General features: G+C 43.1%; 1 long non-coding RNA gene across 6 annotated transcripts in view; it reads left to right on the forward strand.

Annotated features, from left to right (window-relative positions):
• LOC138752378 (uncharacterized) overlaps positions 1-24,865 on the forward strand; it is a 98,264-nt gene that overhangs the window by 25,469 nt on the left and 47,930 nt on the right. Inside the window, exon 4 of one of the 6 annotated variants that reach the window (XR_011350579.1) lies at positions 22,747-22,806. The exons of 3 other annotated variants lie outside the window; for them this stretch is intronic. This is a non-coding gene — a long non-coding RNA (uncharacterized lncRNA). Of the gene's footprint in view, positions 1-3,737; positions 4,001-14,995; positions 15,114-22,746; positions 22,807-24,865 lie in introns of those variants that run through there. 2 more of the 6 variants (XR_011350581.1, XR_011350578.1) reach the window with 2 other exon arrangements.

Below are 24,865 nucleotides of genomic sequence, written 5' to 3' on the forward strand. Positions count from 1 at the left end.
GCTGAAAAGATACTCAAAAAAATTACGATCAGAAATATTAAATTAAAAATAGATAATAAATGCAAAAGATAGGTGGCTAATAAATATTTTAAGTCAATGGTGCAAGATGTCATAGTCCATACAGGGACAAATGACATGGGTAGGAAAGGTGAGGAGGTCCTGCAAGGGGAGTTCTGGAATTAGGCACTAGGTTGAAGGACAGGCTCTCCAAGGTTCTGATCTCAGGATTGCTACCCATGCCACGTGCTAGTGAGGTTAGAAATAGGAAGATAATGAAATTTAACACATGAATAAAGACATAATGCAGGAGGGAGGAGTTCAGGTTTCTGGATCATTGGGCTCTCCTCAAGGGAAGGTGGGACATGTTTCAACAGGATGGTTTGCATCTCAGCTGGAGGGGAACTAATATCCTTGCAGGAAGGTTTGTTAGTTTGATGGATTTAAACAAGATTTGCAGGGGTGATGGCAACCAGAGTTCCAGAGCAGATAGTGGAGTTGAGGAGGGAAAAGATGATGTGAAAATTGTATGCACAGTTAGAAATCAATGGGTTGTGCGTGATGTTCTCAGGTACATCTATTTCAATGCAAGGAGTATTGTAGGAAAGGCAGGTGAGCTTAGAGCATGGATTGGCATGTGGATTTATGACATTGAGGCCATTAGTGAAACTTGGTTGCAGGAGGGGCAGGACTGGAAACTCAGTTCCAGGCTTCCATTGCTTTAGACGTGATAGAACAGGAGCAGGGATGAAAGGGGGAGGAGTGGCATTGCTCATCAGGGAAAATATCACAGCTGTGCTCAGGCAGAATACACCAGAGGAATCGTCTACTGAGCCAATATGGGTGGAGCTGAGGAACGTAAAAAGTATGACCACACTTATGGGGTTGTATTATAAATCACCCAATAGACAACAAGAATTTGAGGAGCAAATCTACAGAAAGATAACAGACTGGTGCAGGAAACATAAGTTTTGATAGTAGGGGATTTTAATTTTCCACATATTGACTTGGACTCCCTTACTATAAAAGGGTTGGATGGTTTGGAATTTGTCAAATCTGTTCAGGAAAATTTTCTAAATCAATATATAGAGGCACCAACTAGAGAGAATACAATATTGTCTCCATTTAGGGAAAGAGACAGGACAGGTGATGGAAGTATGTGTAGGGGAACATTTTGGGTCCAGTGATCATAATACAGGATGCTGCTCAGACTTCAGGAGTGTAGAAGAATGAGGGGAGATTTGATAGAGGTATTTAAAATTATGAGGGGAATAAACAGAGTAGATGTAGATTGGCTTTTTTCCACTGAGCGTAGGTGAACATGGGTTAAGAGTGATAGGGGAAAAATTTAGGGGGAACATGAGGGGAAACCTCTTCACACAGAGAGTGATGGGAGTGTGGAACAAGCTGCCAGCTGAAGTGGTGAATATGGGCTCAATTTTAACATTTAAGAGTTTGGACAACTACATGGATGGGAGAGATAGGGAGGGCTTTGGACTGTGTGCAGGTCAGTGGGATTAGGCGAAAAAATGGTTTGGCACAGACTAGAAGGGCCAAAAGGGCCTGCTTCTGTGCTTTAGATTTCTATAATTCCAAGAAAATATAGGGTGTTACAATGTGGTGTTGGGACAGTCTCTGATTTAGTGTAACAAAAGGAAATTCAAGAACCTGATTGAAAAAAAACTGTTCTTGAACTTAGAGGTGCTGGGCTTCCTGCTTCTCTAACTGCTACACTAAGATAGTAGTGAGAAGCCATTGTGATCTGAGTGATTGGGGTCCCTTATCAAATTGTATATGAATATTTTCATTGTCTTGCTATAAATTTTCTTTGGCTTAAGCTGTTGTTGCAGCAACACACAGTTCTTCAGCTGAGAGGCTTATCTGACAATTCCAGTTCATATAACAATATTTGCTGAAAACATAAATTATTTGGTGATTACTTAATTGAAGTGTCAAGAAGATTCAAATTTTCCACTGGTACAGTTTTAATTTGTAAGTAAAGACACTGACAATTTCATCCAGTGAATTTACCAAATGAAAATGTATGTCAAATACATTACTCTGTTCAGAATTGCACATGGACATGGACATGAATATAATCATTTGGATGATTAAAGATTGCTTAAAACATCCTTCAAATAGAAGTATCATGTATGTGTTTGTGAAGGATAATGCTTTGAATTGATTATTCTGTAACTTGTGAAAACTGGTTTGAAATTTGGAGGTGGCATGGTTATAAATAGCAATTAGCGCAATGGTATTACAGCGCCATTGACCAGGAGTCGAATCCGACACTATCTGTAAGGAGTTTGTATATTATCTCCATGCCAGTGTGGGTATTCTTTGGTACTCTGCTTTTCCCTCACCTATCAAAGATGTGTGGAGTTAGTAGGTGAATTGGTCACATGGGTATATTTGGGTAGAGAGGACTTGTTGGCCAGAAGGGCCTGTTACCATACTGAATTGTAAATTAAACATTTGATTGCATTGCATGCTAAATAGTGAACAAAATGGTAATAATTATAATATAGTCTCCACGAAAACAACATTCTGCCATGAGATCTTGTCATTTTTATTTGTAATTTCAAGGTGTTTCTCTTCCTTTTCCTTCTAGTTTTAAGTAATAGATGAATCAAAATATTACTTCAAATTACACAGATTTGTTTACATTCTCTGTGGACTCCTGTGCTCATAATGCTTAATACTGTACATTCACAAAGTAATTTATTGTCTCACAAGGATAATGGCCTAAGTTAAATTGTTTTGAACTTACAAAAATAATTTTGAGAGGCTCAAAATGCAACCTGCAATGTGTAATGAATCTCTTTTAAATGCAGCCAGTAGCCAACTTTGAACTGCCAGCAATATATTATTGCTGGTCATTTCCTCAAAATGAGTTCTTCAAGGGCTGGCTGACTCATAAGTAGTACCAGTCTCTCGAGTGGCTAACTCAAGTTGAAGCTTGAAGTTCATTGTATCCTCTGAAGTAGCATTGGCTATTGGCTGCAATAGATGATGGAAATTTATAGATAAAGTTGACACAGAAACTTGAAGAGGAAAGAGTAGCTCCATGTTTTTTTTAATTTAGGTGCACCTCTAGAGACCAGTGGAGGATGTGAACAAAGACAGTTGTAGGAAAGTGCTGCGATGTTCAATGTTGATGGCAAATCCTGTACCTGGATGTAATGCTGCAAAATGTCCAATGCTGTCAAATGTGTAATCAAGGTCTTGGAATGCAACTTTGAAAGATTTCTCACTAACAACATCTGACCCAGCTCCAGGCATCACACTTGCCCATTCAGAAGAACTTCCATCAACCAGGACTCCTGCTTCATATTTATCTGCATGTGCCCACTTTTTTGAATGTCTGAATTAACAAAATAGAATAAGAAAGGATGACCAGGATTTTGTTAGAATCATCCAGCTGGGAGGTAGCAAATATACTGGATAAAGGATTCACCAGCAATGAATTGAGGCAGTGGGAAGAATTTGTCATGGATAAGTAATCCCAACAATAGCACACATTTATGCGATCAATATATTATGAATGGGTCTGTGAAGTTTCAGATAAATGGCAAAACAATGCTGGTTTTGCTGGCCTCATGAACAGAGTTTTCAGTGGATGCCAAAGATGATTGGCTTCAGTTTTCCCATTGCTTGATGTCAATGATCTAAATAAAGGCTCCAGACTTCCTCCCCTTCTCTTTATTTCTCTTGCCCCTCTTTCACTCATTCTGCAGCACCTCAACCAATGTTCTGCAGCAAGGATTGAGCCCTCAAGAGGACAGGATGTACAGTAAATAACAGGCTACACAAAATTCCAGGACTCCTCTGGGCCGATCCAGGCACAAGAATCTTTGTTCCAGCACTCCACAGGAACAAGGTAGACAAGTGCTGAGTGCAGGCCCAGGACTGTTGCTGGAGTGCAGGCTTAAATCTGGATGCCTTTGGACACACACAAATTCAAACCAGGTGTAAGTTGAGTGATTTTTGAAATAATATTTTATTTAACCATTTAAGTTACATTTAAAGCTGAAACAGACACATATTGCCATGTTTAAAATAAAAAATCTACAAAAAATTGATAAAGATATTGTTCATACCTTAGATATTAAAAGTTCAAAGTTAAGATTTATTGTCAGAGTACATACATGACATCACATGCAACCATGAGTTTCTTTTTCCTGCAGGCGCAAAAATAAACTGTACTCAAGAAAAGATATGTGTATAAAAAAGAGAAATGTTAACCAAGAAAGAAATGCAAACAAACTGACTGTGCCAAACAGAAAATAAATGTCCAATAATAAATTATGTTCTAAGTTAAAGTCCTTAAATGAGATTATCATTGAGTTGGTTGTTGAGGAGTCCGATGGTGGAGAGGTAGCAACTGTTCCTGAACCTGGTGGTTTCAGAATGTCCCTCCCAGAACGATCTCACCTTTTAACACAGCCAGGTTCAATCCATACCACACCTAAAACACATTTCTGATTTAAATTTATGTAATTTTTGAGGTGTGGGGTACAATTGATGGAGTAAATTTTATTGCACCAACCTGTTCCTGACATTAATAACTGCTGTTATACTGTTCAGACGCAGGTCTGACTAGCACGGCTCATAGATTGTTGTGCCCAAGTCTGACTCTCACCTGTTCTTCGACCTGTGTAAGCCTGGCATTGGGCCCTCACTTTGGAATAGGAGATACATCATAGAGATAAACTCACATGAATTCTCCTTTCAAATTAGAATCTCCATGTCACAACGCATGGGTAGGGCTGTAGACGGTCCCAAATTCTCCCTTAAGAAAGATCTTAAATAAAGATAGCAGAAGAAAGTTTTATTAGGCAAATCATATTTATTCCTCAGCTGTTTGAATGACATGAGCTGTTCTTGTGCATAACAATGCTTGATACACCCTTTCAGTACAAGATGTCCAGGATCTTAATATCCAAAGCCATGGTGATGTACCATCAATAATTCACAAAAAGCTGAGTATTGAAACAATCAGGCTTTTAATAGCTAAATAATGGAATCCCATCAAACAACCATCCACCTCCTTGACTGATCAGAGCAGAAGGAAATGGGTAGCCTGCAAGGGGCTATTGGGTAGGATCAATCTCGGGAGGTGTGTCCAGTCAATCACGGTGTAACAATGGTTTACCACATTCACCCCTCCTTTTTAAGAAGATTTCTGTGGGGTGAGAATAAAAGACAGAGAAACATAAACACTTTACAGATTAAGTCTATCGGTGGGTCTCCTCTTTTGTGGGCAGTGATGTGGCAATGGTTTGGGGGGGAGCTGCTGTAACGTAATGATCATGTTGAGGGGATGGGCTGTTAAGAGATTGTTGAGGTGCAGGGACAGGTTGGGGTGTAAAGAAGTTTAGTGCTGGTACTTCATTGGCAGTAAACAGTATCCTAGGGTCAGCTGCAGGTTCAGGGGCCCCCTAGGATGAAGTGGGGGAGAGTGTCTGTGGAAAGTCAGTGGTGGTTGGGTGGGGAATCCGGACAGTGCCAGGACTCGGATCGAGACCATGTCTCTTCGCTCATCAGGGAAGGCAATGTAGGCATACTGGGGTTTGGCATGGAGGAGGCAGACCCACTCAACCAGTGAGTCAGTCTTAGATTGCCTGATGTGCTTGTGCAGCAGAACAGGTCCCAGTGAGGTAAGCCAGGTGGGCAGCATAATCCCTGAAGCAGACTTCCGAGGGAAGGCAAACCTCCGTTCATAAGACTTGTGGTTGGTGGATGTACATAAAAGTGACCGAACGGAGTGAAATGCATCTGCGAAGACTTCTTGCCAATGGGTGACAAGGAGACCCCATGACCTCAGTGCCAGGAGGATGGTCTTCCAGACCATGGCATTTTCCCTTTTCACTTGCCTGTTACCCCAGGGATTGTAGCTGGTGGTCCTGCTCATGGTGATGCCCCTGGCACTGCTGCATCGTTCATGAATGATGTATCCTGGTCATTGTGGATAAAGCTGGGGTACCTAAAGAGTGTGAAGATACTACGGTGGGCATTGATAGCAGTGGCCGTGGTAATAGCAGGGCATGGGGTGGCAAAGGGAAATAGGATAACAGGAAGGAAGTAGACATTCCGGTTGGAGGAGGGGAGGAGACCCGGTTGGAGGAGGGGAGGGGGCCCTTGAAGTCAATGCTGAGGCACTCGAAGGGATGCATTACGTTGATGACATGCACCATGTCTGGCCAGTAGATCTGATGATTGCATTCAGCACAGAGCTGACAGTTTCTAGTCATTGTCTGAATCTCCTTGATGGAGTAAGGTAGTGTAACACAACTGATTGCATTCAGAGACAAGTGAAGAGTACAAACACACTTTTAATAGCTTGCAATCAATGGCCGGTAGATATAATAGTCCTCAGGTGAATCTGAGGTAAGGCGGGAAAACCAGGGTTTATATTGGGGTAGGTGAGGATGGAGCCAAGGGAGGAGCCAGCCATATGAACAATACATAGTAAATTCCAGTTCACTGCATTCACCCCTTCCTTCAGAATTCCTTGTGGGTGAAAAACAGAGACCATTCATTCAAAAAAAAACTTTACAAATATTTACAAGTTAAGTCTGTCAGGGGGTTTGGTAATTCTGGTCGAGCGTCACAGTGCTGGAGGACTTTGGGCTTCCCGAACTTCCTGGACCACCTGTGGAACAGGGTTAGTGGGTCTCAAGGACTCCAGTTCAGGTCGTGGGGTGGATTGGACCACTTCCCAAGCAGTGTCCTCGGGGACCCTGTGTGGGGTACACAGTAGTTCCTGGCACACTTGAGGCATTGGATCCTCAGTTCCAGCAGGATCGAGACAGAGTCCTCCCTGCCGTCAGGGTATGTCATGTAGGCATACGTAGGGATGGCGTGCAGCAGGTGCATCCTCTCATTCTGGGGGTCTCTCTTCCTCTTCCTCACATGCTTTCTCAGCAGGTCTGGCCCTGGTGCCATTAGCCAAGCTGGGAGAGTCATCCCAGGCATGGATTTCCTCAAGAACATAAACGTAAGCTCGTGAGGAGTTGCGTTGGTCACCATGCAGAGGTGCGACCTTATGGACTTCTTGCCAGTGTGAGTCTGGAGGTCTTTAAACCGGAAATCCAATTTCATGGCCTTCCATACAGTTGCGTTCTCTTTTTAAACTTGTCCATTCCCCCAGGGATTGTAGCTAGTCATTCTGCTTGAGGCAATGCCCGTTACGAACTAGTACTGGCATAGCTCTTCACTCATAGATGATGACCTCTAGTCACTATGGATATAATGAAAATAGAGTGCAAGGCTCTGATGACCGTAGTGATGGTCATGCCTGGGCAGGGAATGGTAATCGGAAAACGTGAATACTCATCAATGATGTTGAGAAAGCACGTTTCCGTTGGTGGAAGGGAAAGGATCCTTGAGAGTCATTTGAAGGGGCAGGATGCATTTATCAAGTGCACTTTGTCAGGCCAGTAGAAGTTCAGCTTGCACTCTGCATAGACCTGGCAGGACCTGGTCATTTCTCTGATGTCCTAAATGGAGTAGGGTAGATTGCATGCCTTGATTAAATGAGCCATACGAATGATGCCTGGGTGGCAGAACACATCGTGCAGTGACCACAACTGACCAGTTTTTGCAGAGGCACATCCTCCTCTTGACAGGGCATCTGTAGGTTCATTGAGAATACCTGGCCTGTATGCTATGTCATAATTATATGTGGAGTGTTTGATCCTCCACCTTGCGATCTTATCATTCTTTATTTTGCCCATTTTTGGATTATTAAACACAAATGCTACCGATCGCTGGTCGGTGAGCAGCATAAATTTTCTGCTGGCCAGGTAATGCCTCCAGTGCCTGATGGCCTCTACAATGGCTTGAGACTCTTTCTCCACAGATGGGTTCCAAAGCTCGTGTCTTTTTAGGGTGCAGGAGCAAAAGGCAACCGGCCTGCCTGCCTGGTTAAGGGTAGCAGCCAGAACTACATCAGAGGCATCGCTTTCCACCTGAAATGGTGCATTCTCGTCCACCGCATGCATGGGGGCCTTTGCGATGTATCTCCAAACATAATCGAAAGCTGCCTGAGCTTCAGCCAACAATGGGAAAGAGGTGGAGTTTAAGAGGGGGTTGACCTTATCTGCATATTGAGGGAACCACTGGGTGTAGAAGTAGAAGAAGCGCAGGCACCTCCTTAAAAGTTTCATGGTGTTCAGGATTGGGAGGTCTAACAGGGAGCGCATTTGATCGGGGTCAGGGTCAATGATGTCATTCTCTACCATATAGCCCAGGATAGCCAGACGTTTCATCCCGAACACACAGTTACTGGAGTTATTCGTGAGGTTTAGGGCCTTGGCTGTGTGGCGAAACCTCTAAAGGTTGGCATCATGGTCTTCCAGAGAATGTCTGCAAATGGTGACATTGTCGAGATAAGGGAATGTGGCCTTCAACCCATACTCATAAACCATTTTGTCCATCTATCTCTGGAAGACCAAGGCCCCCATTAGTGATGCCAAAAAAGACCCTCCAGAACTGATAGAGCCATCCATCTGCCTCAAATGCTATGTAGGGGCAGTCCTCGGAATGGATCAGTAACTGATGGTATGCAGCTTTCAGGTCGATTATCAAATAGACCCGATACTGCACAATTTCGTTTACCATGTCCGAAACTCGAGGAAGGAGGTACACGTCCATGAGTGTGAAATGATTGATTGTTTGGCTATAGTCAGTCACTAGCCTGGAGTTTTCTTTACCTTTCATAACTACCACCTGGCTCTCCATGGGCTGCTGCTAGGCTCAATGATGTTTTCTTTGAGCAACCACTGTGTTTCGACTCTAATAAATTCCCAATCCCCCATACTGTATTGCCTGCTCTTTGTAGCTATTTATTTGCAATTGGGAGTCAGGTCTGTAAACAGTGGGGGGAGAGGGGTATGGTGAATCTATGTTGAGCTGTCAGTCTCTCTCTCTGCTTAGCCTTGATTTACTAACATTGGACGTGTATTATCTCTACCACTTTAGACACTCCCCTTGGGTATAACTGTGTATGCACCCATTGTCTTTCAATATTGTGCCACTAGTTTCTGCTAATAAAAGCCTTGATTACTGCTTGACTACACAGCCTTTGTCTTCTTCATTAACTGGCACTTCAAGGGGGGTATCAATATTTAGGGTGGAGAGACCATATGCAGTGTCTGGCTTTTGGAGTCTTCCATTCCGCACTGTAGTTGGAGGAAGTGGGCCAGAATACTCCATGGTCACGCTTTTAAGGTGACCCCTAAACTCCAGGCCCAGTAACACAGGAGCACACAAATCCTTCAGTACATACAATCAGAACTTACAAAACTCCCCCCCTCCCCTTTTTCAGTTAAATGTACTGTACAATACCCCGGATCATTACAGAGTGTTAGTACGAACCTAGGAAAATACGATTGTCCATCAGGTACATTCTTAATTTGTACCACAGAGCCATCACAGAGCTTGTAAAGCTCTCTGTGGAGTCAGTGTTAATTACGCAATCAGTCAAATGTCCATTTACTCTCACCTCTATCATCAATTGGTGAGGTATTCCCTGATCCAGGACAACTGATGCCAGTGCTCCAGAAATCCCGTCACTCCCCATGCTGATGTCGACTCACTCCTCTTGACTCACAGGCAGACCATGAGATATAGCAAGATGGCCACCCTCCATCTTGATCCGACAATGGACTAGATGGCACCAACCTTGGGGCACGGCAAGATGGCTGCCGTGGCTTCCCGCGATGCTTCACTTCCGGTGGCGGGTCCCGCCATAAGGCACAGCATGGAGAGGTGGGGTGGTCCTTCAGGACTCAGGCGCGGGTCGAGCGATGATTCAGGTTGCACATGTGGTTGTCTTCTTTGGATTCCCTTTTGCCTGTCAGGCCTTCACCCAGTGCCCTCACTTACCACACATGGCGTCCTTCATGGGGCTTTGAGTGCAGGGATCCTATGCCTGTCCACAGAAGTAACATCCCTGGTTGTGCATGGCTGTAGTGGTTGGCACTAGGGCTGCGGGGATCACCGGTGTGCCGATGACATGATCCTCTGAAAAGGTGCCACTTTCGCCCGTCAGATCGTCCGTTCCTAGTTGGACCTGCTCGAGCATTTTCAACAGCTCCAGGGTGCTGGTCAACTCTTTCTTCCCCAACTCTAGCAGTTGCTGCCTCATGTATCTCAACTTCACTCCTACGAGGGAGTCCCAGATTTGTTCCTCCTCTCTCACCCAGACTGTGGCTGCTTCGTATTTGCATTTTCTGGTCAGGGCTCACAGTTCAAGAATGTAGTCACCCAGCGACTCACCCAGACACTGCCGATGTTGAAAGAGTTGGTGCCTCGCCAGCACATCATTCTGGGGCCTCATGTAGCGGGCCTTCAAGCCTTCTATGGTTGACCCATAGTTAGGACAGTCTCTGATGACAGCGTACCCTTTGGGGCTGACTCAAGAGAGAAATGCCAATCTCCGAAGACTATCCGTGTTGAAGACGTCTTGTGTGGCCGTCAGGTAGGACTGGAAGCACTCCAGCCAGTAGGCAAATTTGTCCGAGGCCTCAGGAGGCAGAGGGTTGACTTAGAGCATGCCTGGCTTCAACAGGGCTTCCATCCTGTTTCACATTTAAGATATTAAAATTGTAACATGACTGAATACACTTAGCGACAAGTGAGGAATACAAACACACTTTTAATAGCTAACAATCAATGGCCAATAGACACAATAGTCCTCAGGTGAATCTGAGGTAAGGCAGGAAAACCAGGATTTATATTGGGGTAGGTGACGGTGGAGCCAAGGGAGGAGACAACCATCTGAACAATACATAGTCAATGAATTCCAGTTCACTGCAGGTAGATTCTGAGATTTCACAAAATGGAAAAAACTGGTAACTCTGGGATGACAGAGGTTATTGTGAAGATTCTATAGTTTGTCCATCTGAAGACTAGCACAGGTTCCATGGGATGGGGCAGCTCGGGGCTCATTAAGTTTGGCAGGTCTGTAGAGGATATCATAGTTGTAAGTAGACATTTCAATTCTCCACCTGAAGAATTTTTCATTTTTGATCTTGCACCTTTGTTTATTATTCAACATGAATGTGACTGCTTGCTATTCTCTCAGAAGAATGAATCATTTCCCAGCAAGGTAGTGCCTCCAGTGGTGTACTGCTTCCATGATTGCTTGGGGCTCTTTCTTGATGGACGAGTGGTGAATCTCAGGGTCTTGGAGGGTAAGTGATGAAAGGCAATGGGCCTGCCCATCTGGTTATGAGTGGCAGCCAAGGCAAAATCAGGCACATCGTTCTCCACCTGGAATGGTGTTGACTCATCTATGACACTCATGGTTGCATTGGTGATGTCATCTTTGGCCTGTTCAAATGCCTTCTTTTGTCTGGGAAACATTGTGGCTTTGGCCAGTGGCCAAATCCTGTCCGCATAGTTGGGGACCCATTGAGCATAATAAGAGAAGAACCTGAGGCATCTCTTCAGTGCTTTTAGGTTGTGTGAGAGGGGCAGCTCAATCAATGGATGCATGCAGTCAAGGTTGGGATCAATGATGTCATTCTCAACAACACAGCCAAGGATGGCCAGTCATGCTGTCCGGAAGACACATTTGTCCTTGTTATAAATCAGGATCATTTATTTCATTGTTTGAAGGAACTTGTTGAGATTAGCATCATGGTCCTGCAGTTTGTGACAATAAGGTAAGGAAAAGTGGCCTGTAGATTGTAGTGATCCACCATGTGGTCCATTTCCTGTTGGAAAATAGAGACCCCATTTGTGACGCCAAAAGGGACCCGGAGGAAATGAGGAAATGATAGAGACAGCTTACCATCTCGAATGCCCTATACTGGTTGTCCTCTGGGCAGATCAGGATCTAGTGGTAGACTGACTTCAGGTCGATCATGGAAAACACCCAAGACTGCGTGATCTGGTTGACCATTTGGATATGCAGGGAAGGGGGTACATGTCGAGCTGTAGCTGTAGTCTGGCTGTAGTCAATGACCATCCTTTTCTTTTCCGCATTCCTGACCACGACAACCTGAAGACTTATTACTGGCCTTCATGATGCCCTCACCCAATAAATGTTGGACCTCCAACTTGATAAACACGCTATCAACAGTACCGTCTACTGTTGGTGGCTATCAGCTTGCAATCAGGAGTATGGTTGGTGAACAGGGGTGGGGGGAGTCAACCTTGAGGGTCGAGATGCCACACATTGACTGCAGGGGACTGTCTGAGAATTGTTCATCGCAGATGGTAAAGGGGAGAAAGGGCCCGTTGAACTGCAAGGTGACCTCTGCAGAGGCACTGGAAGTCCATCCCCAGTAACAAGGGGACACAGAGCTGAGGCATGACGAGTAGTCTGAAGCATTCGTACACAACACCTCCAACAGTCAGGGTTACTATGCAGAACCCATGGATGGCTGCAGAGTATGATTTTGACCCGAGAGATATCCTGTGTTTGGCAGCTGTACTTTAAGCAACAAACTTTTAGCAGTATTGGGGTGGATAAAGCTTTCTGTACTCCCGCTAGCGAATAAACATTTGATAATGTGCCCATTTGCCTGACATCCATTATGGATCTGGCAAGTTCGTGCGGTGCCTCCTGATTTAGTGTGATGGATTCAGTGTCCGAGTCTGCCGGATTCTTCCACTTATGAAATGGCCACCCTTGGCCCCAAGATGGCCAACCTCAACCCCTCATGATGTTGTATGCCAGAGAGGATAGTGTTTAGTATGGAGTCCAAAATGGCACCTCCCATGATTCGCACATGGTGTCTCTGGAGTGGAGGGAAGATGGCAGCGATTGTGATGCCCGGGATAGCGAATGGCTGCACGCAATGCTACGGGATCTCCCGGGTGGTTTAGATTGGTAAACTTTGCATAATGCCCCTTTTTCCAGCACTAAAAGCATACTGCATCCTTGACAGGGCAGCATTTCCTCAGGTGCGTGCCCTGCCCACAAAAGTAACAACAGGAGAGATTGCCCATGACGGCGGCTGAGGTCAGGTCATTAGAGTAGTGGGTCAGTGTATGGGACCAGTCACTCCTGGGATGGGATGATGCCCCATTCCAGGTTAACGGTGCCCGTGGTGACCAAATGGCTGAGTAGTCATTGGAGTTCTGGAGGGCCACCTCCAGTGTCTCTGTAAGCTCAACTGCCCTCATTTAATCGAGTACCTGTTGCTCCAGTAATCATTGGCATATGTACCCAGAGTGAAGGCCGGCAATGTAAACGTCTCTAATGAGGTCCTCGGGATCCTTGGCGACGGACAAGGGCTTACAGTCACAAGCTCTGAACAGGATCCAGAGGGCTCACAGGAACTTAGCGCTAAATTTAGGTGATACTGGGCCTTCAGAATCTCCATCACTGCCTGGTATGAGCTGGCATCACTGATCTTGGTGAAAACCTGGGGCCTGACCCACAAAAGTAGTCTCCGCTGATTTGTGTCCATGGTGATGACCTCCGCGGCTGCTGCCAAGAAGTTTTCAAAGCATTGTACCCATAGCTCAAAGATGTTCAGGGCATCTGGCGACCGGAGGTTGATGTCAATTTTCTTTGGTTTCAGGTACTATTCCATACTCCTTTGAAAATTTTAGCTATTAAAATTGATGTACCCATCAATAATTAATAAAAGGCTAAGTAGTGAAACAATAGCTAAAAACTGGAAAACTATCAAATAACAATCCACCTCCTTGACTGATCAGAGCAGAAGGAAAGGGGTAGCCTACAAGGGACTATGAGTAGGATCATTCTCGGGAGGCATGTCCAGTCGAGAGCAGCCAATCACAGTGTAACAGTGGTTTACCACACATGGGTATTAATTTGTTCTGGGTCAAGTGCATTTTAGGAGATATCCCTGCCTTTAGACCGACACATTGATTTATTTTTTGCCATGTCTGAATTACATGTATTAATATGGAATTATCTGTTATCCCTGCTATCAATTTGGTGTCCCATTTAAATATATAAACTCTCCTGCTATCTTTTTTCCTCCCATGTGTAGTCCAATTTGTGGCCAGGAGGGGGTACCACCTCCCTCAAAGAGTTAAGCGATAAACTTCGACTGAGCCGCTGAATAGTATATTTTAAAATTCAGCAACCTCAGACCTCCCAATTTATAAGGCCAAGTCAACTTTTCCTTGGAGATTTTAGCCATCCTACAGTTCCACAAAAACTTCTAACACATCCACTAAGTACCTTAACGAAGCCCTGGGGCAATGGAATGAGTAAGGATTGAAACAGGTATTGTAGTCTTGGCATCACTTTCATTTTAATACAATTAACCTGCTCACCAAAATTATGGGCAGGGTCCTCCATCTACTTGGGTGCTCCTCAATCTTCTGGAGCAAAGGGAGATAATTGAGTTTATATAAATTGTGTAGCTCCTTATTCACTTCTAACCCCAAATATTTAATGTCTTCTTGCGGCCATTTAAATTGACTCCCTTGTTTGTATTGTCGGTAATTCTCCCTGTCTCAAGGGCATAATTTCACTCTTGTCCAGATTTATCTTGTACCCAGAAATCTTGCCATAATCCTTCAGTGTGGTCCACAGCTTGGCAACAACCCCTCAGTCAGTCAAATATACTAACACATCATGAATAAATTGATTTTATGCTCCTTCTGGCCCACTCTGAATCCTTTTATATCTGGGTCCCATCAAATGGCTTCTGCCAGCTGTTCAATAGCTAGTATAAACAATGCTAGGGACAGTGTGCAGCCCTGTCTACTGGAACTACCCTGTGGGAACACTGGAGACGTTGCCTATATGTAATAATTTTATCTTAGGGTTTATGATAGAGCATCCTTACCCAATTAATAAATGGTTGTCAAAGGCCTTCTCTGTGAAGTAAGCAGTATTAAGAGTTCCAAGAAAACAATGTAGATGATTTTAGATATGGCAGATAGCCACAAGTAAATATTTTTGCTTGAAAGCTAAATTGTTTCCCAGAAGTAGTTCAAATCAAGACTATATTCTTTAATGATATGATAATAAATTCCTCTAATATTTTCACAGCTTTCTGCTGGGGAAATTGTCAGAGCCGAATCTGTGGATTTCAGAATTCTCTGAGTAATCTCCTGAAAGGTATTCTCAACATCCTTTGAGGGCAGCTGATATAAGCCAAGAAGTTAAATGAAGTACAAGAGATGATCATCATGTTCTATGTACTTCCAAAGCTTAATAAACTATGATATGAATTTTACAAAATTGCGCTTCATCCACTAAGTATCATATACTTAATTCTATATTCTTACCAAAATTTCTGGTCATTTCAAAACACTGCACAACCATTGATGCACTTTTCAAATTTAATCATGGTTATAATGGCAATCCTTTTGACAATAACAATGGGATGGACAGATTTTTGGTCTGTTGTAGTCGTATTAGAATCCCAGCCATTCTCAATGTACTGGGGAGTACAGCAGTGGACCAGTGAGGGGCTGTGTAGTGCTATCATTTACCCAGTGGTTTTCAACCTTTTTCTTTCCACTCATATACCACTTTAAGCATTCCCTATCCCATCAGTGCTCTGTGATTAGTAAGGGATTGCTTAAGGTGGCATGTGGGTGGAAAGAAAAAGGTTGAAAACCACTGTTTTAATCGTACTTAATTGACTCGTTATGTGCACGGTTTCATAACTCCAAAGGAAATGGGCCAATGACAATTTTTCTCAAGCAAAATATTTCAGTGACAATTGGGTCTAGAGCAGTGATTCTCAACCTTCCCTTCCCACTCACATACCACCTTAAGCGATCACTTACTAATCACAGAGCACCAATGGCATAGGGATTACTAAAAGTGGTATATGAATGGAAAGAAAAATGTTGAGAACCACTAGTTTAACCACATTAGACTGAGAGTTGTGATTAATAGGTTTTATAGCAATCAGCTCATCTCACATACTGCTGGCCCAGTTCCAAGGCAGGTACTGAGGGAGGGGTTTGGGAATAACATCCTTTATGGGAATTCTGAGGGGAGGAGTCATGGGTACAGGGGGCAGGCCAGCCCATACAGTACATTCATACAGGCAATGCTAATAGCTGTACAGTGATTCAACTGTGAGCCTGAAGAACACACAAGTGGTGGACTGTTAGTCACTTGAGGTGAGGAACCCAAGCAGGCTGTGAACTGCTAGCGAAGTGAGGTCAAATGACTCAACCATGCTATGGACTGCTTGGGACTGGCTCGAGACTGGCTGAATAGGTACTAGTTATTGGAACCAGGATGCAATAGAGTGCTGAGGGCAGGGAGGGTTCCTGAAGGGCCTCAGGAGTTGAAGGCTTCCTGATTGTGTTGGAGGGTTGGATCTGGAGCTTAGGTTTCTAATGGTTTGGACTGAAATCTGTCTGGCTGCAGAGGCTACAAGAGAGCTGGAGGCAAATCCTTAGACTCTCAGTAAATCTGAAGGGACTCTTTTTTTGCTTCTCTTTCTCTGATTCTAAGGGGTGTCAGGCAATTTCTGCTGATGCCAATTCTTTGTATGCTTCACGGCAGATTAAATGCAGTTTGTTCATCACGTGACAATAAAAGAATCAAGAATCTTATAGTCACAAATGGTGTCATATGGTGTGTTCTAAACAAGCTTTAAAGAAATATTTAGACAGCTAGCTAAACTGTGCCATTAGGCCTAGCTGGCTATTGAAGCTTCTAATTGTTTTTGGCATCCACAAATGTTCAAGAACTATTGAAAATAGTCATAGCATTAGAAACATGAAAAGTTATCAGAAAAATCAAAATATAAAAACAAAATCCTCAGAAAGTATAATTAAGTAATTCAAGTTAACTCAATTAATTATGTAATGTAAATTCCCTGACATTTACCTTTCTTCTTTCCTGGCATCCCTCTCAATGCAATTAACTAAGTTGCAATACCGTGGGGAGATTTTCAATTGTAACTATTGAGCAAATGCAGATTGTTGTTGCTCTCCCAAAGAGGTCAATGTTAGTGTGCAGTTGGCAACCTTCCCCTCAAGGAGGTTGAGACTCTCACATGCACACACTCCTGTGAATTTCTTTTTGTTTTAATGATATTATAATTTCATTTAGATGTAACAAATTTAATCCGTTGATTTTAAATTACACTTAGAAGTTGACTGGGGAGTACACATCCCAACTCTTCTGATCACATTTAAAATCATCCTTTGTAGATTGCTGGTAATCTAGCATTGCTGGTAAGTGAGCATGTTCTCATTGAATGCAGGAACAAACCTACAGGGCAGAATGCCATTCCCCTCATAGTTTTTCCATCTCTATATTTCTGTGGCAACTTAAAGAAAAGTATTTGCAGATAATATTGAGTTAGGTCTTGAAATAGATATTTATAAATTAAATTACACTCAAAAATCTCATAAGATGCCTGAAGGGCTGAAAAGGATATATCACAAAAGTTTTGAAAATTTGGAAGGATAACTCAAATTTAAATGTATGGCCATTAATTTTCAGCTTCACCAGAGAACTGGCTCTCTCATTCCTTACACAAACATTATAATTTATTTTTGAACTGAGTTCAATAAAGAAAAGTAAGAATTAACAAATTGGAAGGATTGGTCCAAGATAAGCTATCTGCAGAATTCTTAAGACATAGGAGACATGAACTTTCATTTCTTTGGAAGAGTTAAGCATTTTTGATAAGGAGTTCAAATATTTAAAAGAACAATCTAATTAGGTTAAATTTCATTAAATTAATTTATGGAAGATTGGTTGATTACAATGCAGTCTCACGATCCTTCAATAGTAGTCAAAGAACCATGTAATCTCGGCAACAAATTATCTACTGGAGAAACTCATTGGTCAGGCACCATCAGTGGGATAAAAAGAATGGTCAATGTTTTGGGCTGGAACCCTTCAGGTCAGAGTGCAGAGAGGAGACTGTCTCAGATTCCAGCATCTGCAGTCCCTTAGGTATCTCCAAATAACCCCTTTGTCTGTGTCAGTAGTGAGAAGTTAAGATACCAAGGAAGTAGTACATGTGTGCAATAGCTGAAAGAAACACAGAATAATACAGAAGAACCAATATGCTGTGAGACTTCTAGAAGAGATGATAATAATGATTAATTTCAAAATAGAGAGAAAAAAATAGCAGCGCTGCTAGAGCTCCTGTAACAGTAGTGCTGCCTCTGGTGCCATCCCACGGAGCAGGAGCAGAGGAGGCACAGCACTCCACTGCAGGGTTCTACCACCCAGTCCAACTACAGACAGCTCCATATAGGCTCCTGTTAAAGGAGACGACAATGGCTTATTTTAAAATCCTGCGACTGAGGGATCTGGGCCCAACATGGCGGTGCCTGTGTTTGGCAGCAGCCACTAGGGGTTGCAGATGCTGGAAAGCAAAGGACTGGTGCAGGGTGCCAGAAAACGGGGAGAACACATCCCTGTTTGAGAAGGAGAAGCAGAGATGACCCATAGGTCAGTGATCATGGAAGCAGGCTGTTGGCAACTCAAGGGAAGGAACCCATGCATGTTGCAGGCTGCTGGTGACTGTGGTTGAAGGACTCAAACCAGGCTGCGGACTGCTGAAGATTGCTTCAAGACTTGCTAAAGGGGTACCAGGTATCAGAACCGAGATGCGAGAGGGGGCCAAGGGTGCTGAATCGTGTCGGAAGTTTGCTTTTGGAGCTCAGGTTGCAGATGCTTTGGACTGAAGTCTGTGTGACTGTAGAGGCTCGAAAAGTGCAGGAGGCTAATCCATGGACACTCAATGAGTTTGGGGGGACTCTCTTTTGCTTCTTTTTCTCTAACTGTAAGAGGAGCCAACAATTTCTTAAGACAGACAAAAACAAATTTTCTGTAATTTTACACTTGTTTTTATTGCATGAGAAAAAAGGAATCTTGAACCTTGAGAATTATTAAATCTGCAATGAAGCATTCAAAGAAGAAACATTACATTATTGGTATTCCCATGGCATGTGGACTAATTTCAAATCTAATCATTCAAGCAGTATAATTTCAGTGAAGTTTCACTACACTTCAAAATAACATTGGGTTTTAGAATATCATGTATTTCTTTTTTATTATCAAAAATATTCTTCAGCAAATGAACACAAGAATAATTAAGGGTCTGATTGGTTGAAGTAGGCCGCAGAGGATTTTAACCACGGTAGTGCGCATCGAAAGAACCAAAGACTTGTTGATCCAAACCAAGGCTTTTATTGATCCAAACCAAGGCTTTTATTAGCGTATCACAAGTAGGTCGACCAGTCCAGAATGACCTGGTCTGGCTAGGAGCAATCCTTTAAGACCTGCCAGTAGGTGTGGCTACACTCTCAGCCAATCACAGTCATCCTACACTACCATCTGTACATATGTACATATACACATTGGTGATAGAATCTGTACTATAACAACCACTTCAACACCAAGGCTACTCCGGGAGTTGGGAGTGTGAGGAAAGATACGCTGACAAGCAGACCTAGAGCTCTCCAGAGCTGCTAAAAAGGATAATCAGTGGCTCTGGATGAAGAGATGGGATTTCATCCAAGCCCCCAAGTGTGTGAATGGCATTTAGTGGGTGAGCCCTGGACGGGATTCACTGCTGAATCCTCCAGAGGTGTCGTGGGTCTATCAGCAAAACATGAAGGAAGGAGGGTGCCCACTTGATAACCAGAAGATGCCACCATTCACTTGGCTACCCCGCAGAGTCTAGGCAGCAAGTCTCAGGAATGCAACAAGGGATATTAACATCTCATTCTGACATAACATACCTATAAGAAAATAGCAGTTGTATTTAGAATTTTGTTTTTAAAGCAGTGATATTTTGTGTATAGAGTAAAAAAAAACTGGGGAAGAACGAATTAATAAAAGTCTTGAGGAACAGGAATCCAATTCTTTATTTATTTCGTCCACTGCAATCTCAGTCTACTTTGGTTTCACCTGTTTGGTCTCTAGTAAGCAAAGAGTAGGTCAGACAACTGTAAGTTACCATGACCGTAACTAAATTACCCAACAACTTTAAGTTACCCTATGGGGGGAGGCAAGGAAATAATAGGGTAGTTGACAGCCATACAAGAGAGAATTGGTTATGTTGATGTAATTAGAAGAATGGGAATGATGGATTGCTCTGACAGTTAGGATGGGCTCAATGGGCTAAACAACTTCTTTCTACATTGTAAGAAAATAGAAATAACATTTCTTTTTAGTTAACCAAATTTCTGTGGTGTGTCCAATGAGAAAATGATGTAGAAATCCAGTTGGATCAAGTAAGGTATGTGTGGTGCCCTGTAAGCCAGAATCAGACACACACAAGGTAAGACTGTACAACAGGCTTTAATCCACAAAGACTTCCACAGAGCCAGGTTGGCAGTAACTCTGAGTGAGACTTCGGGAGGCCGGAGCAGGCTTATATCCCGGAGGGTGATTGACACCCGACCGGGTGGGGCTTGATCCATTCAGGGTGACTGATTGACAGCCGGCCAGGTGTTCTCCTGTCCCCTTACATTCCTGCAGTAGGCCGGTGGTATACCACCACAGTAAGGTATGATTAAAGGAGAAAGAGATTTATTTGCTAAAACTCCCCGTGATTCTGCCATTTATTAATAATATTTATTTTAATATATGTATGTTGGATCTGTGTATATGAATACTTTATCTGTATGTGTATAATGTCTTTATGTGTGTTGCACTATTTTGCACCATGGACCAGAGAACGCTGCTTCGTTGGGTTTTACTAACACAATCAGCTGATAAATAAAGTTGAACTTGAACAGTATTTTCATGACACTGGTCATAAAGTGGCAAACAATGTGCAACAACTTGTGGGAGTTTATTACTCACCAAGTATGAGTTCTCTGTTATAAGTTATTGGACAATTTGTGTATTAATAAAGGCACATTATTATTTTGAACACAATTTGGTCTAACAGTTCGAAATATCTAAATGTGTACCATTAGATCATGTCATTCACATACATTTTCCAAGAATTTCTTCATAAACAGATTTATTGAATTCACCCCAAATTGGAAATGTAACTTTTTAAACTGTAAAATACAGCTTTTCATATCACTTGCCAAAATTCGATTTTGAAAAATTAAATTAAAATCCATGATGTAAAACAGACGTTCTGCCACGTTAAATCCACTGCTTGAGGAATGAAATGATGAAAATACATAGTACATTGGGAAGTGGAGCAAAACAGATTAGTAAAGTGGGAAGAAGATGTCAATGTTGGCAAATTTGGAGGGGATTTGAATTTATTTTTCACAGACAAAATGCCCTTCCTGTTTCAGTGGTGTAACCTAATCCCAGAAATGAATCAGAAACTTCAAGGAGGAGGAACTTCAGGGTAATGGACAAAGAGAGGAAAGCCTCCCCCTGTCTCACTTGTCAGTGATTCTGGCTTCTCATTAAAGCACATTGGCTTAGAGATTGACAGTGAGTTGGGAAATTTAGAGGAGAGTCTGGTGAAGAGTTAATCGGGATCATAGAAATACAAGCCATCCAGAATAGCAAGGCCCTATTTAAATAAATCAAGGAAGACATCAGCTTTCAGGCTGGCTTGATGGTATAGCTCATTATGGGAAGTGTAGATCAGTTAACCATATAACCATATAACCATATAACCACTTACAGCACAGAACAGGCCAGTTCGGCCTTACTAGTCCATGCCGTAGCAAATCCCTACCCTCCTAGTCCCACTGACCAGCACCCAGTTCATACCCCTCTAGTCCCCTCCTATCCATGTAACGATCCAGTCTTTCCTTAACTGTAACCAATGATCCCGCCTCGACCACGTCTGCCGGAAGCTCATTCCACATCCCCACCACCCTCTACGTAAATAAATTTCCCCTCATGTTCCCCTTATAATTTTCCCCCTTCAATTTTAAACCATGCCCTCTAGTTTGAATCTCCCCCTTTCTTAATTGAAAAAGCCTATCCACATTTACTCTGTCTGTCCCTTTTAAAATCTTAAACACCTCTATCAAGTCCCCTCTCAATCTTCTACGCTCCAGAGAAAAAAGCCCCAGTCTGCACAACCTTTCCCTGTAACTCAGACCCTGAAATCCTGTCAACGTTCTCATGAACCTTCTCTGCACTCTCTCTATTTTGTTTATATCTTTCCTATAATTTAGTGACCAAAACTGTACACAGTACTCCAAATTTGGCCTCACCAATGCCTTGTACATTGCTGCAGGAAGAATTCCATTGAGCCTGTTGTCAAAGGCAAAGTCTCTTCTCTTGGCCAGATTGGGATCAAGGCGGCTAGAGGCCTATTTGTGAGGTTTGGGAACCTTCCTGCTCTTCCTGGACCAATGAAGAGTAAGCAATTTTGTAAAGTTTACTTGAATCTCTTCTGACCAAGGGGCATGTAAATACATGGAACTACTTATTCCTTGAACAAGGGGTCAGGCCCAAAACATCAGCAATATATCTTTGTCTCCAATAGATTATGGCTGTTCCTCCAGCTCTTTGGTGTGTTTTTACATGGAATCATTCGGTCAAACCAATACAATGGCAATTAATACTTACATTTGTCCAATCTGTCTGCAATGTTAAATGTTTCTATATGGTTCTTAAGTCTTGGTTTTGGTTGGGACTGGGAGCGTCATCTGCTATTCTTCTCATGAGTCCTCATGTCATGAAAAGTCCTTTACTAAATGCAGAGTCAGAAAAAGGAATTAGCATTCCGATTGGTCAAGTTTAATTCTGTATACCCACAATTAGTATTACTTATGCTAGTATTGGAATGGGAAAGGGTTAGAGTGAAATGAAAGAAGTAAGCTTGCAAGACCTCTTTCTTTCTTCTTTCTTCTTCTTTCTTCGGCAAATACTAGAGCGCCTCGGATGCCCCCCCAAGTTCCTCAACATGGTTATCCAACTGCATGAAAACCAACAAGGTCGAGTCAGATACAGCAATGAGCTCTCCGAACCCTTCTCCATTGACAACGGCGTGAAGTAAGGCTGCGTCCTCGCACCAACCCTCTTTTCAATCTTCTTCAGCATGATGCTGAAACAAGCCATGAAAGACCTCAACAATGAAGACGTTGTTTACATCCGGTACCACACGGATGGCAATCTCTTCAATCTGAGGCGCCTGCAAGCTCACACCAAGACACAAGAGCAACTTGTCCATGAACTACTCTTTGCAGACGATGCCGCTTTAGTTATCCATTCAGAGCCAGCTCTCCAGCGCATGACGTCTTGTTTTGCGGAAACTGCCAAAATGTTTGGCCAGAAGTCAGCCTGAAGAAAACTGAGGTTCTCCATCAGCCAGCTCCCCACCATGACTACCAGCCCCCCCACATCTCCATTGGGCACACAGAACTCAAAACGGTCAAACAGTTTACCTACCTCGGCTGCACCATTTCATCTGATCAAGGATCGACAACAAGATAGACAACAGACTTGCCAAGGCAAATAGCACCTTTGAAAGACTACACAAAAGAGTCTGAAAAAACAAGCACCTAAAGAAATACACAAAGATCAGCGTGTACAGAGCCGTTGTCATACACACGCTCCTGTTCGGCTCCGAATCATGGGTCCTCTACCAGCATCACCTACAGCTCCTAGAACACTTCCATCAGCGCTGTCTCCGCTCCATCCTCAACATTCATTGGAGTGACTTCATCACCAACATCGAAGTACTCGAGCTGGCAGAGGCCGATAGCATCGAATCCACGCTGCTGAAGATCCAACTGCACTGGGTGGGTCACGTCTCCAGAATGGAGGACCATCGCCTTCCCAAGATCGTGTTCTATGGCGAGCTCTCCACTGGCCACCGAGACAGAGGTGCACCAAAGAAGAGGTACAAGGACTGCCTAAAGAAATCTCTTGGTGCCTGCCACATTGACCACCGCCAGTGGGCTGATATCACCTCCAACCGTGCATCTTGGCGCCTCACAGTTCGGCGGGCAGCAACCTCCTTTGAAGAAAACCGCAGAGCCCACCTCACTGACAAAAGTCAAAGGAGGAAAAACCCAACACCCATCCCCAACCAACCAATTTTCCCTTGCAACTGCTGCAACCATGCCTGCCTGTCCCGCATCGGACTTGTCAATCACCAACGAGCCTGCAGCAGACGTGGACATACCCCTCCATAAATCTTCATCTGCGAAGCCAAGCCAAAGAAGAAGAAAGAAGAAGCTTGCAAGACTAAAGATGTTCCTACGCACTGCCTCACCTGCTCTGCAGGTATCTTATAGTGTGGTTACATCAGGGAAAAGCCTGTTATTTAATTACAGACATCCAACTTGGAAACAGGTTGCAGCCCACAATAATCAGATATCCTCATCACTAGACATTCTCAAATAACAAGCTGTGTTCCAAACTTTCATTTTAAAAAATCCCTTTGCAATACATTCCAAACATCATGCCTCAGCAATAATATTTGGATGAGATTGAAGGTGTATGAAGGAACAAATTAACTGCTTTCCCACAATTAAAATGTGTGCTGTACATGAACAAGAAAGATCTCAAATCTGTCAATGAGTTTGAAAATGCAAATGTTCTGGTCTGCTGCATTGCATGACCTCAGTTTTGGAGAATATTGATTGGATCCCCTCTGAGAAGTCGATCAGACCTCACAGCATGACATTAAAAAACTCTTCATCACATTTAGAACTCAGACAGCAGTAAAAAAAGATGAAACAAACATTTCAAAGAGCAATGCTTGCCTTTGCTGTGGAAAAGGTAACTTTAGGTCAGCAAGTCAGCTCAATATTCTTCACTCCCTCCTCTGTAAATGAGGGGGTAATTACTCAGTTCTGTTCAAGACTGAAAGAGTCCTTTGCACAAAGGATTTGTTCTGATCAACAGTTGAAAGGATTTGTAATAAATCAGACTGAACATAAGATTAGTTTATTCCAGAGACTCAAAGTTGTAATTTGAGGGGTAAATGTTCTGTATTTGGAGTTTGGAGCCCGTATGCTCAAATAATGGGATTAAAATTATAAA

The sequence above is a fragment of the Narcine bancroftii genome, chromosome 2, assembly GCF_036971445.1.
Source record: "Narcine bancroftii isolate sNarBan1 chromosome 2, sNarBan1.hap1, whole genome shotgun sequence".
Classification (NCBI taxonomy): domain Eukaryota; kingdom Metazoa; phylum Chordata; class Chondrichthyes; order Torpediniformes; family Narcinidae; genus Narcine; species Narcine bancroftii.